The following is a 15761-nucleotide window of genomic DNA, read 5'->3' on the forward strand; positions in this document are numbered from 1 at the left end:
AGGTCAGAACTGACTTGGTTTCAAGATTTTGATGAATTGTAATGTTTTCTTGAAAATACACATGTAAGGTTTCACCTATGACAGAGAATGCCCTTAAGTATAGTGTGGGAGCATTTAAGGCTGTGAGAAGCTTGATTTGGTAGGTTTTGCTATATCTTCACTCTGAAAACTTAGAAGTGCCTGACTGCATTACATTAGCTTGCAATTGTAAGTTTACAACATTTCTAGTTTTTTTAGGTCAGAACTGATTTGTTTTTAAGATTTTGATGAATTGTAATGTTCTCTTGAAAATACACATGTAAAGGGCTTCACCTATGACAGAGAATGCCCTTAAGTATAGTGTGGGAGCATTTCAGGCTGTGAGAAGCTTGATTTGGATGGTTTCGAGATATATTCAATCTGTTTACTTAAAAGTGCTCAACAGCATTACATATGCTTACAAATGCAATTTTACAACATTTCTTGTTGTTTCAGGTCAGAACTGACTTGGTTTCAAGATTTTGATGAATTGTAATGTTTTCTTGAAAATACACATGTAAGGTTTCACCTATTACAGAGATTGCCCTTAAGTATAGTGTGGGAGCATTTAAATCTATAAGAAGCTTGATTGGTAGGTTTTGCTATATCTTCACTCTGAAAACAAAGAAGTGCCTGACTGCATTACAATTGCTTACAAATGTAATTTTACATCATTTCTTGTTGTTTCAGGTCAGAACTGACTTGGTTTCAAGATTTTGATGAATTGTAATGTATTCTTTCAAGTACACATGTAAAGTCCTCACCTATAACAGAGATTGCACTTAAGTATAGTGTGGGAGTATTTCAGGATGTGAGAAGCTTGATTTGGTAGGATTTGCAAAATCTTCACTCTGTAAACTTAGATGTGCTCAACTGCATTACATATGCTTACAAATGTAAGATTACAATATTTCTTGTTGTTTTAGGACTGAACTGACTTGGTTTCAAGATTTTGATGAATTGTAATGTTTTCTTGAAAATACACGTGTAAGGTCTTCAACTATAACAGAGATTGCCCTTAAGTATAGTGTGGGAGCATTTCAGGCTGTGAGAAGCTTGATTTGGTAGCTTTTGCTATATCTTCACTCTGAAAACTTAGAAGTGCCTGACTGCATTACATTAGCTTACAATTGTAAGTTTACAACATTTCTAGTTGTTTCAGGTCAGAACTGATTTGTTTTCAAGATATTGATGAATTGTAATATATTCTATCAAATACACATGTAAGGTCTTCACCTATGACAGAGAATGCCCTTAAGTATAGTGTGGGAGCATATCAGGCTGAGAGAAGCCTGATTTGGATGATTTCGAGATATATTCAATCTGTTAACGTAGATGTGCTCAATTGCTTTACATATGCTTACAAATGCAATTTTACATCATTTCTTGTTGTTTCAGGTCAGAACTGACTTGGTTTCAAGATATTGATGAATTGTAATGTATTCTTTCAAATAGACATGTAAAGTCCTCACCTATAACAGATAATGCACTTAAGTATAGTGTGGGAGCATTTCAGGATGTGAGAAGCATGATTTGGTAGGATTTGCAATATCTTCAATCTGTAAACTTAGATGTGCTCAACTGCATTACATATGCTTACAAATGTAAGTTTACAATATTTCTTGTTGTTTCAGGTCAGAACTGACTTGGTTTCAAGATTTTGATGAATTGTAATGTTTTCTTGAAAATACACATGTAAGGTTTCACCTATGACAGAGAATGCCCTTAAGTATAGTGTGGGAGCATTTAAGGCTGTGAGAAGCTTGATTTGGTAGGTTTTGCTATATCTTCACTCTGAAAACTTAGAAGTGCCTGACTGCATTACATTAGCTTGCAATTGTAAGTTTACAACATTTCTAGTTTTTTTAGGTCAGAACTGATTTGTTTTTAAGATTTTGATGAATTGTAATGTTCTCTTGAAAATACACATGTAAAGGGCTTCACCTATGACAGAGAATGCCCTTAAGTATAGTGTGGGAGCATTTCAGGCTGTGAGAAGCTTGATTTGGATGGTTTCGAGATATATTCAATCTGTTTACTTAAAAGTGCTCAACAGCATTACATATGCTTACAAATGCAATTTTACAACATTTCTTGTTGTTTCAGGTCAGAACTGACTTGGTTTCAAGATTTTGATGAATTGTAATGTTTTCTTGAAAATACACATGTAAGGTTTCACCTATTACAGAGATTGCCCTTAAGTATAGTGTGGGAGCATTTAAATCTATAAGAAGCTTGATTGGTAGGTTTTGCTATATCTTCACTCTGAAAACAAAGAAGTGCCTGACTGCATTACAATTGCTTACAAATGTAATTTTACATCATTTCTTGTTGTTTCAGGTCAGAACTGACTTGGTTTCAAGATTTTGATGAATTGTAATGTATTCTTTCAAGTACACATGTAAAGTCCTCACCTATAACAGAGATTGCACTTAAGTATAGTGTGGGAGTATTTCAGGATGTGAGAAGCTTGATTTGGTAGGATTTGCAAAATCTTCACTCTGTAAACTTAGATGTGCTCAACTGCATTACATATGCTTACAAATGTAAGATTACAATATTTCTTGTTGTTTTAGGACTGAACTGACTTGGTTTCAAGATTTTGATGAATTGTAATGTTTTCTTGAAAATACACATGTAAGGTCTTCAACTATAACAGAGATTGCCCTTAAGTATAGTGTGGGAGCATTTCAGGCTGTGAGAAGCTTGATTTGGTAGGTTTTGCTATATCTTCACTCTGAAAACTTAGAAGTGCCTGACTGCATTACATTAGCTTGCAATTGTAAGTTTACAACATTTCTAGTTTTATTAGGTCAGAACTGATTTGTTTTTAAGATCTTGATGAATTGTAATGTTCTCTTGAAAATACACATGTAAGGTCTTCACCTATTACAGAGATTGCCCTTAAGTATAGTGTGGGAGCATTTAAGGCTGTGAGAAGCTTGATTTGGTAGGTTTTGCTATATCTTCACTCTGAAAACTTAGAAGTGCCTGACTGCATTACATTAGCTTACAATTGTAAGTTTACAACATTTCTAGTTGTTTCAGGTCAGAACTGATTTGTTTTCAAGATATTGATGAATTGTAATATATTCTATCAAATACACATGTAAGGTCTTCACCTATGACAGAGAATGCCCTTAAGTATAGTGTGGGAGCATATCAGGCTGAGAGAAGCCTGATTTGGATGATTTCGAGATATATTCAATCTGTTAACGTAGATGTGCTCAATTGCTTTACATATGCTTACAAATGCAATTTTACATCATTTCTTGTTGTTTCAGGTCAGAACTGACTTGGTTTCAAGATATTGATGAATTGTAATGTATTCTTTCAAATACACATGTAAAGTCCTCACCTATAACAGAGAATGCACTTAAGTATAGTGTGGGAGCATTTCAGGATGTGAGAAGCATGATTTGGTAGGATTTGCAATATCTTCAATCTGTAAACTTAGATGTGCTCAACTGCATTACATATGCTTACAAATGTAAGTTTACAATATTTCATGTTGTTTCAAGTCAGAACTGACTTGGTTTCAAGATTTTGATGAATTGTAATGTTTTCTTGAAAATACACATGTAAGGTTTCACCTATTACAGAGATTGCCCTTAAGTATAGTGTGGGAGCATTTAAGGCTATGAGAAGCTTGATTTGGTAGGTTTTGCTATATCTTCACTCTGAAAACAAAGAAGTGCCTGACTGCATTACAATTGCTTACAAATGTAATTTTACATCATTTCTTGTTGTTTCAGGTCAGAACTGACTTGGTTTCAAGATTTTGATGAATTGTAATGTTTTCTTGAAAATACACATGTAAGGTCTTTCAACTATAACAGAGATTGCCCTTAAGTATAGTGTGGGAGCATTTCAGGCTGTGAGAAGCTTGATTTGGTAGGTTTTGCTATATCTTCACTCTGAAAACTTAGAAGTGCCTGACTGCATTACATTAGCTTGCAATTGTAAGTTTACAACATTTCTAGTTTTTTTAGGTCAGAACTGATTTGTTTTTAAGATTTTGATGAATTGTAATGTTCTCTTGAAAATACACATGTAAGGTCTTCACCTATTACAGAGATTGCCCTTAAGTATAGTGTGGGAGAATTTAAGGCTGTGAGAAGCTTGATTTGGTAGGTTTTGCTATATCTTCACTCTGAAAACTTAGAAGTGCCTGACTGCATTACATTAGCTTACAATTGTAAGTTTACAACATTTCTAGTTGTTTCAGGTCAGAACTGATTTGTTTTCAAGATATTGATGAATTGTAATATATTCTATCAAATACACATGTAAGGTCTTCACCTATGACAGAGAATGCCCTTAAGCATAGTGTGGGAGCATATCAGGCTGAGAGAAGCCTGATTTGGATGATTTCGAGATATATTCAATCTGTTAACGTAGATGTGCTCAATTGCTTTACATATGCTTACAAATGCAATTTTACATCATTTCTTGTTGTTTCAGGTCAGAACTGACTTGGTTTCAAGATATTGATGAATTGTAATGTATTCTTTCAAGTACACATGTAAAGTCCTCACCTATAACAGAGATTGCACTTAAGTATAGTGTGGGAGCATTTCAGGCTGTGAGAAGCTTGATTTGGTAGGATTTGCAAAATCTTCAATCTGTAAACTTAGATGTGCTCAACTGCATTACATATAAATGTAAGTTTACAATATTTCTTGTTGTTTCAGGTCAGAACTGACTTGGTTTCAAGATTTTGATGAATTGTAATGTTTTCTTGAAAATACACATGTAAGGTCTTCACCTATTACAGAGATTGCCCTTAAGTATAGTGTGGGAGCATTTAAGGCTGTGAGAAGCTTGATTTGGTAGGTTTTGCTATATCTTCACTCTGAAAACTTAGAAGTGCCTGACTGCATTACATTAGCTTACAATTGTAAGTTTACAACATTTCTAGTTGTTTCAGGTCAGAACTGATTTGTTTTCAAGATATTGATGAATTGTAATATATTCTATCAAATACACATGTAAGGTCTTCACCTATGACAGAGAATGCCCTTAAGTATAGTGTGGGAGCATATCAGGCTGAGAGAAGCCTGATTTGGATGATTTCGAGATATATTCAATCTGTTAACGTAGATGTGCTCAATTGCTTTACATATGCTTACAAATGCAATTTTACATCATTTCTTGTTGTTTCAGGTCAGAACTGACTTGGTTTCAAGATATTGATGAATTGTAATGTATTCTTTCAAATACACATGTAAAGTCCTCACCTATAACAGAGAATGCACAAGTATAGTGTGGGAGCATTTCAGGATGTGAGAAGCATGATTTGGTAGGATTTGCAATATCTTCAATCTGTAAACTTAGATGTGCTCAACTGCATTACATATGCTTACAAATGTAAGTTTACAATATTTCATGTTGTTTCAAGTCAGAACTGACTTGGTTTCAAGATTTTGATGAATTGTAATGTTTTCTTGAAAATACACATGTAAGGTTTCACCTATTACAGAGATTGCCCTTAAGTATAGTGTGGGAGCATTTAAGGCTATGAGAAGCTTGATTTGGTAGGTTTTGCTATATCTTCACTCTGAAAACTTAGAAGTGCCTGACTGCATTACATTAGCTTGCAATTGTAAGTTTACAACATTTCTAGTTTTTTTAGGTCAGAACTGATTTGTTTTTAAGATTTTGATGAATTGTAATGTTCTCTTGAAAATACACATGTAAAGGTCTTCACCTATGATAGAGAATGCCCTTAAGTATAGTGTGGGAGTATTTCAGGATGTGAGAAGCTTGATTTGGTAGGATTTGCAAAATCTTCACTCTGTAAACTTAGATGTGCTCAACTGCATTACATATGCTTACAAATGTAAGGTTACAATATTTCTTGTTGTTTTAGGACAGAACTGACTTAGTTTCAAGATTTTGATGAATTGTAATGTTTTCTTGAAAATACACATGTAAGGTCTTCAACTATAACAGAGATTGCCCTTAAGTATAGTGTGGGAGCATTTCAGGCTGTGAGAAGCTTGATTTGGTAAGTTTTGCTATATCTTCACTCTGAAAACTTAGAAGTGCCTGACTGCATTACATTAGCTTGCAATTGTAAGTTTACAACATTTCTAGTTTTTTTAGGTCAGAACTGATTTGTTTTTAAGATTTTGATAAATTGTAATGTTCTCTTGAAAATACACATGTAAAGGTCTTCACCTATGACAGAGAATGCACTTAAGTATAGTGTGGGAGCATTTCAGGATGTGAGAAGCTTGATTTGGTAGGATTTGCAATATCTTCACTCTGTAAACTTAGATGTGCTCAACTGCATTACATATAAATGTAAGTTTACAATATTTCTTGTTGTTTCAGGTCAGAACTGACTTGGTTTCAAGATTTTGATGAATTGTAATGTTTTCTTGAAAATACACATGTAAGGTTTCACCTATTACAGAGATTGCCCTTAAGTATAGTGTGGGAGCATATCAGGCTGAGAGAAGCCTGATTTGGATGGTTTCGAGATATATTCAATCTGTTAACGTAGATGTGCTCAACTGCATTACATATGCTTACAATTGTAAGTTTACAACATTTCTAGTTGTTTCAGGTCAGAACTGACTTGTTTTCAAGATTTTGATGAATTGTAATGTTCTCTTGAAAATACACATGTAAAGGTCTTCACCTATGATAGAGAATGCCCTTAAGTATAGTGTGGGAGCATTTCAGGCTGTGAGAAGCTTGATTTGGTAGGTTTAGAGATATATTCAATCTGTTTACTTAAAAGTGCCTGACTGCATTACATTAGCTTACAATTGTAAGTTTACAACATTTCTAGTTGTTTCAGGTCAGAACTGACTTGTTTTCAAGATATTGATGAATTGTAATATATTCTATCAAATACACATGTAAGGTCTTCACCTATGACAGAGAATGCCCTTAAGTATAGTGTGGGAGCATATCAGGCTGAGAGAAGCCTGATTTGGATGATTTCGAGATATATTCAATCTGTTAACGTAGATGTGCTCAATTGCTTTACATATGCTTACAAATGCAATTTTACAACATTTCTTGTTGTTTCAGGTCAGAACTGACTTGGTTTCAAGATATTGATGAATTGTAATGTATTCTTTCAAATACACATGTAAAGTCCTCACCTATATCAGATAAAGCACTTAAGTAATAGTGTGGGAGCATTTCAGGATGTGAGAAGCTTGATTTGGTAGGATTTGCAATATCTTCACTCTGTAAAACTTAGATGTGCTCAACTGCATTACATATGCTTACAAATGTAAGTTTACAATATTTCTTGTTGTTTCAGGTCAGAACTGACTTGGTTTCAAGATTTTGATGAATTGTAATGTTCTCTTGAAAATACACATGTAAAGGTCTTCACCTATTACAGAGATTGCCCTTAAGTATAGTGTGGGAGCATTTAAGGCTGTGAGAAGCTTGATTTGGTAGGTTTTGCTATATCTTCACTCTGAAAACTTAGAAGTGCCTGACTGCATTACATTAGCTTACAATTGTAAGTTTACAACATTTCTAGTTGTTTCAGGTCAGAACTGACTTGGTTTCAAGATTTTGATGAATTGTAATGTATTCTTTCAAGTACACATGTAAAGTCCTCACCTATAACAGAGATTGCACTTAAGTATAGTGTGGGAGCATTTCAGGCTGAGAGAAGCTTGATTTGGTAGGATTTGCAAAATCTTCAATCTGTAAACTTAGATGTGCTCAACTGCATTACATATAAATGTAAGTTTACAATATTTCTTGTTGTTTCAGGTCAGAACTGACTTGGTTTCAAGATTTTGATGAATTGTAATGTTTTCTTGAAAATACACATGTAAGGTTTCACCTATTACAGAGATTGCCCTTAAGTATAGTGTGGGAGCATATCAGGCTGAGAGAAGCCTGATTTGGATGGTTTCGAGATATATTCAATCTGTTAACGTAGATGTGCTCAACTGCATTACATATGCTTACAATTGTAAGTTTACAACATTTCTAGTTGTTTCAGGTCAGAACTGACTTGTTTTCAAGATTTTGATGAATTGTAATGTATTCTTTTAAGTACACATGTAAAGTCCTCACCTATAACAGAGATTGCACTTAAGTATAGTGTGGGAGCATTTCAGGCTGTGAGAAGCTTGATTTGGTAGGATTTGCAAAATCTTCAATCTGTAAACTTAGATGTGCTCAACTGCATTAGATATAAATGTAAGTTTACAATATTTCTTGTTGTTTCAGGTCAGAACTGACTTGGTTTCAAGATTTTGATGAATTGTAATGTTTTCTTGAAAATACACATGTAAGGTTTCACCTATTACAGAGATTGCCCTTAAGTATAGTGTGGGAGCATATCAGGCTGAGAGAAGCCTGATTTGGATGGTTTCGAGATATATTCAATCTGTTAACGTAGATGTGCTCAACTGCATTACATATGCTTACAATTGTAAGTTTACAACATTTCTAGTTGTTTCAGGTCAGAACTGACTTGGTTTCAAGATTTTGATGAATTGTAATGTATTCTTTCAAGTACACATGTAAAGTCCTCACCTATAACAGAGATTGCACTTAAGTATAGTGTGGGAGCATTTCAGGCTGTGAGAAGCTTGATTTGGTAGGATTTGCAAAATCTTCAATCTGTAAACTTAGATGTGCTCAACTGCATTACATATAAATGTAAGTTTACAATATTTCTTGTTGTTTCAGGTCAGAACTGACTTGGTTTCAAGATTTTGATGAATTGTAATGTTTTCTTGAAAATACACATGTAAGGTTTCACCTATTACAGAGATTGCCCTTAAGTATAGTGTGGGAGCATATCAGGCTGAGAGAAGCCTGATTTGGATGGTTTCGAGATATATTCAATCTGTTAACGTAGATGTGCTCAACTGCATTACATATGCTTACAATTGTAAGTTTACAACATTTCTAGTTGTTTCAGGTCAGAACTGACTTGTTTTCAAGATTTTGATGAATTGTAATGTTCTCTTGAAAATACACATGTAAAGGTCTTCACCTATGATAGAGAATGCCCTTAAGTATAGTGTGGGAGCATTTCACAGGCTGTGAGAAGCTTGATTTGGTAGGTTTAGAGATATATTCAATCTGTTTACTTAAAAGTGCTCAACAGCATTACATATGCTTACAAATGCAATTTTACAACATTTCTTGTTGTTTCAGGTCAGAACTGACTTGTTTTCTAGATATTGATGAATTGTAATGTTCTCTTGAAAATACACATGTAAAGGTCTTCACCTATTACAGAGATTGCCCTTAAGTATAGTGTGGGAGCATTTAAGGCTGTGAGAAGCTTGATTTGGTAGGTTTTGCTATATCTTCACTCTGAAAACTTAGAAGTGCCTGACTGCATTACATTAGCTTACAATTGTAAGTTTACAACATTTCTAGTTGTTTCAGGTCAGAACTGACTTGTTTTCAAGATATTGATGAATTGTAATATATTCTATCAAATACACATGTAAGGTCTTCACCTATGACAGAGAATGCCCTTAAGTATAGTGTGGGAGCATATCAGGCTGAGAGAAGCCTGATTTGGATGATTTCGAGATATATTCAATCTGTTAACGTAGATGTGCTCAATTGCTTTACATATGCTTACAAATGCAATTTTACAACATTTCTTGTTGTTTCAGGTCAGAACTGACTTGGTTTCAAGATATTGATGAATTGTAATGTATTCTTTCAAATACACATGTAAAGTCCTCACCTATATCAGATAAAGCACTTAAGTAATAGTGTGGGAGCATTTCAGGATGTGAGAAGCTTGATTTGGTAGGATTTGCAATAACTTCACTCTGTAAAACTTAGATGTGCTCAACTGCATTACATATGCTTACAAATGTAAGTTTACAATATTTCTTGTTGTTTCAGGTCAGAGCTGACTTGGTTTCAAGATTTTGATGAATTGTAATGTTCTCTTGAAAATACACATGTAAAGGTCTTCACCTATGACAGAGAATGCCCTTAAGTATAGTGTGGGAGTATTTCAGGATGTGAGAAGCTTGATTTGGTAGGATTTGCAAAATCTTCACTCTGTAAACTTAGATGTGCTCAACTGCATTACATATGCTTACAAATGTAAGGTTACAATATTTCTTGTTGTTTTAGGACAGAACTGACTTAGTTTCAAGATTTTGATGAATTGTAATGTTTTCTTGAAAATACACATGTAAGGTCTTCAACTATAACAGAGATTGCCCTTAAGTATAGTGTGGGAGCATTTCAGGCTGTGAGAAGCTTGATTTGGTAAGTTTTGCTATATCTTTACTCTGAAAACTTAGAAGTGCCTGACTGCATTGCATTAGCTTGCAATTGTAAGTTTACAACATTTCTAGTTTTTTTAGGTCAGAACTGATTTGTTTTTAAGATTTTGATGAATTGTAATGTTCTCTTGAAAATACACATGTAAAGGTCTTCACCTATGACAGAGAATGCACTTAAGTATAGTGTGGGAGCATTTCAGGATGTGAGAAGCTTGATTTGGTAGGATTTGCAATATCTTCACTTTGTAAACTTAGATGTGCTCAACTGCATTACATATAAATGTAAGTTTACAATATTTCTTGTTGTTTCAGGTCAGAACTGACTTGGTTTCAAGATTTTGATGAATTGTAATGTTTTCTTGAAATACACATGTAAGGTTTCACCTATTACAGAGATTGCCCTTAAGTATAGTGTGGGAGCATATCAGGCTGAGAGAAGCCTGATTTGGATGGTTTCGAGATATATTCAATCTGTTAACGTAGATGTGCTCAACTGCATTACATATGCTTACAATTGTAAGTTTACAACATTTCTAGTTGTTTCAGGTCAGAACTGACTTGTTTTCAAGATTTTGATGAATTGTAATGTTCTCTTGAAAATACACATGTAAAGGTCTTCACCTATGATAGAGAATGCCCTTAAGTATAGTGTGGGAGCATTTCAGGCTGTGAGAAGCTTGATTTGGTAGGTTTAGAGATATATTCAATCTGTTTACTTAAAAGTGCTCAACAGCATTACATATGCTTACAAATGCAATTTTACAACATTTCTTGTTGTTTCAGGTCAGAACTGACTTGGTTTCAAGATATTGATGAATTGTAATGTTCTCTTGAAAATACACATGTAAAGGTCTTCACCTATTACAGAGATTGCCCTTAAGTATAGTGTGGGAGCATTTCAGGCTGTGAGAAGCCTGATTTGGATGGTTTCGAGATATATTCAATCTGTTAACGTAGATGTGCTCAACTGCATTACATATGCTTACAATTGTAAGTTTACAACATTTCTAGTTGTTTCAGGTCAGAACTGACTTGTTTTCAAGATTTTGATGAATTGTAATGTTCTCTTGAAAATACACATGTAAAGGTCTTCACCTATTACAGAGATTGCCCTTAAGTATAGTGTGGGAGCATTTAAGGCTGTGAGAAGCTTGATTTGGTAGGTTTTGCTATATCTTCACTCTGAAAACTTAGAAGTGCCTGACTGCATTACATTAGCTTACAATTGTAAGTTTACAACATTTCTAGTTGTTTCAGGTCAGAACTGACTTGTTTTCAAGATATTGATGAATTGTAATATATTCTATCAAATACACATGTAAGGTCTTCACCTATGACAGAGAATGCCCTTAAGTATAGTGTGGGAGCATTTCAGGTTGTGAGAAGCTTGATTTGGATGGTTTCGAGATATATTCAATCTGTTTACTTAAAAGTGCTCAACAGCATTACATATGCTTACAAATGCAATTTTACAACATTTCTTGTTGTTTCAGGTCAGAACTGACTTGGTTTCAAGATATTGATGAATTGTAATGTATTCTTTCAAATACACATGTAAAGTCCTCACCTATAACAGAGAATGCACCTAAGTATAGTGTGGGAGCATTTCAGGATGTGAGAAGCTTGATTTGGTAGGATTTGCAATATCTTCACTCTGTAAACTTAGATGTGCTCAACTGCATTACATATGCTTACAAATGTAAGTTTACAATATTTCTTGTTGTTTCAGGTCAGAACTGTCTTGGTTTCAAGATTTTGATGAATTGTAATGTTTTCTTGAAAATACACATGTAAGGTCTTCACCTATTACAGAGATTGCCCTTAAGTATAGTGTGGGAGCATTTAAGGCTGTGAGAAGCTTGATTTGGTAGGTTTTGCTATATCTTCACTCTGAAAACTTAGAAGTGCCTGACTGCATTACATTAGCTTACAATTGTAAGTTTACAACATTTCTAGTTGTTTCAGGTCAGAACTGACTTGGTTTCAAGATTTTGATGAATTGTAATGTATTCTTTCAAGTACACATGTAAAGTCCTCACCTATAACAGAGATTGCACTTAAGTATAGTGTGGGAGCATTTCAGGCTATGAGAAGCTTGATTTGGTAGGATTTGCAAAATCTTCAATCTGTAAACTTAGATGTGCTCAACTGCATTACATATGCTTACAAATGTAAGATTACAATATTTCTTGTTGTTTTAGGACTGAACTGATTTGTTTTCAAGATATTGATGAATTGTAATATATTCTATCAAATACACATGTAAGGTCTTCACCTATGACAGAGAATGCCCTTAAGTATAGTGTGGGAGCATATCAGGCTGAGAGAAGTCTGATTTGGATGATTTCGAGATATATTTCAATCTGTTAACGTAGATGTGCTCAATTGCTTTACATATGCTTACAAATGCAATTTTACATCATTTCTTGTTGTTTCAGGTCAGAACTGACTTGGTTTCAAGATATTGATGAATTGTAATGTATTCTTTCAAATACACATGTAAAGTCCTCACCTATAACAGAGAATGCACTTAAGTATAGTGTGGGAGCATTTCAGGATGGGAGAAGCATGATTTGGTAGGATTTGCAATATCTTCACTCTGTAAACTTAGATGTGCTCAACTGCATTACATATGCTTACAAATGTAAGTTTACAATATTTCTTGTTGTTTCAGGTCAGAACTGACTTGGTTTCAAGATTTTGATGAATTGTAATGTTTTCTTGAAAATACACATGTAAGGTTTCACCTATTACAGAGATTGCCCTTAAGTATAGTGTGGGAGCATTTAAGGCTATGAGAAGCTTGATTTGGTAGGTTTTGCTATATCTTCACTCTGAAAACTTAGAAGTGCCTGACTGCATTACATTAGCTTGCAATTGTAAGTTTACAACATTTCTAGTTTTTCTTAGGTCAGAACTGATTTGTTTTTAAGATTTTGATGAATTGTAATGTTCTCTTGAAAATACACATGTAAAGGTCTTCACCTATGACAGAGAATGCCCTTAAGTATAGTGTGGGAGCATTTCAGGCTGTGAGAAGCCTGATTTGGATGGTTTCGAGATATATTCAATCTGTTAACGTAGATGTGCTCAACTGCATTACATATGCTTACAATTGTAAGTTTACAACATTTCTAGTTGTTTCAGGTCAGAACTGACTTGTTTTCAAGATTTTGATGAATTGTAATGTTCTCTTGAAAATACACATGTAAAGGTCTTCACCTATTACAGAGATTGCCCTTAAGTATAGTGTGGGAGCATTTAAGGCTGTGAGAAGCTTGATTTGGTAGGTTTTGCTATATCTTCACTCTGAAAACTTAGAAGTGCCTGACTGCATTACATTAGCTTACAATTGTAAGTTTACAACATTTCTAGTTGTTTCAGGTCAGAACTGACTTGTTTTCAAGATATTGATGAATTGTAATATATTCTATCAAATACACATGTAAGGTCTTCACCTATGACAGAGAATGCCCTTAAGTATAGTGTGGGAGCATTTCAGGTTGTGAGAAGCTTGATTTGGATGGTTTCGAGATATATTCAATCTGTTTACTTAAAAGTGCTCAACAGCATTACATATGCTTACAAATGCAATTTTACAACATTTCTTGTTGTTTCAGGTCAGAACTGACTTGGTTTCAAGATATTGATGAATTGTAATGTATTCTTTCAAATACACATGTAAAGTCCTCACCTATAACAGAGAATGCACCTAAGTATAGTGTGGGAGCATTTCAGGATGTGAGAAGCTTGATTTGGTAGGATTTGCAATATCTTCACTCTGTAAACTTAGATGTGCTCAACTGCATTACATATGCTTACAAATGTAAGTTTACAATATTTCTTGTTGTTTCAGGTCAGAACTGTCTTGGTTTCAAGATTTTGATGAATTGTAATGTTTTCTTGAAAATACACATGTAAGGTCTTCACCTATTACAGAGATTGCCCTTAAGTATAGTGTGGGAGCATTTAAGGCTGTGAGAAGCTTGATTTGGTAGGTTTTGCTATATCTTCACTCTGAAAACTTAGAAGTGCCTGACTGCATTACATTAGCTTACAATTGTAAGTTTACAACATTTCTAGTTGTTTCAGGTCAGAACTGACTTGGTTTCAAGATTTTGATGAATTGTAATGTATTCTTTCAAGTACACATGTAAAGTCCTCACCTATAACAGAGATTGCACTTAAGTATAGTGTGGGAGCATTTCAGGCTATGAGAAGCTTGATTTGGTAGGATTTGCAAAATCTTCAATCTGTAAACTTAGATGTGCTCAACTGCATTACATATGCTTACAAATGTAAGATTACAATATTTCTTGTTGTTTTAGGACTGAACTGATTTGTTTTCAAGATATTGATGAATTGTAATATATTCTATCAAATACACATGTAAGGTCTTCACCTATGACAGAGAATGCCCTTAAGTATAGTGTGGGAGCATATCAGGCTGAGAGAAGTCTGATTTGGATGATTTCGAGATATATTTCAATCTGTTAACGTAGATGTGCTCAATTGCTTTACATATGCTTACAAATGCAATTTTACATCATTTCTTGTTGTTTCAGGTCAGAACTGACTTGGTTTCAAGATATTGATGAATTGTAATGTATTCTTTCAAATACACATGTAAAGTCCTCACCTATAACAGAGAATGCACTTAAGTATAGTGTGGGAGCATTTCAGGATGGGAGAAGCATGATTTGGTAGGATTTGCAATATCTTCACTCTGTAAACTTAGATGTGCTCAACTGCATTACATATGCTTACAAATGTAAGTTTACAATATTTCTTGTTGTTTCAGGTCAGAACTGACTTGGTTTCAAGATTTTGATGAATTGTAATGTTTTCTTGAAAATACACATGTAAGGTTTCACCTATTACAGAGATTGCCCTTAAGTATAGTGTGGGAGCATTTAAGGCTATGAGAAGCTTGATTTGGTAGGTTTTGCTATATCTTCACTCTGAAAACTTAGAAGTGCCTGACTGCATTACATTAGCTTGCAATTGTAAGTTTACAACATTTCTAGTTTTTCTTAGGTCAGAACTGATTTGTTTTTAAGATTTTGATGAATTGTAATGTTCTCTTGAAAATACACATGTAAAGGTCTTCACCTATGACAGAGAATGCCCTTTAGTATAGTGTGGGAGCATTTCAGGCTGTGAGAAGCCTGATTTGGATGGTTTCGAGATATATTCAATCTGTTTACTTAAAAGTGCTCAACAGCATTACATATGCTTACAAATGCAATTTTACAACATTTCTTGTTGTTTCAGGTCAGAACTGACTTGGTTTCAAGATATTGATGAATTGTAATGTATTCTTTCAAATACACATGTAAAGTCCTCACCTATAACAGAGAATGCACTTAAGTATAGTGTGGGAGCATTTCAGGATGTGAGAAGCTTGATTTGGTAGGATTTGCAAAATCTTCAATCTGTAAACTTAGATGTGCTCAACTGCATTACATATGCTTACAAATGTAA

Source organism: Amia ocellicauda, unplaced genomic scaffold (assembly GCF_036373705.1).
Source record: "Amia ocellicauda isolate fAmiCal2 unplaced genomic scaffold, fAmiCal2.hap1 HAP1_SCAFFOLD_76, whole genome shotgun sequence".
Taxonomy (NCBI): Eukaryota; Metazoa; Chordata; class Actinopteri; order Amiiformes; family Amiidae; genus Amia; species Amia ocellicauda.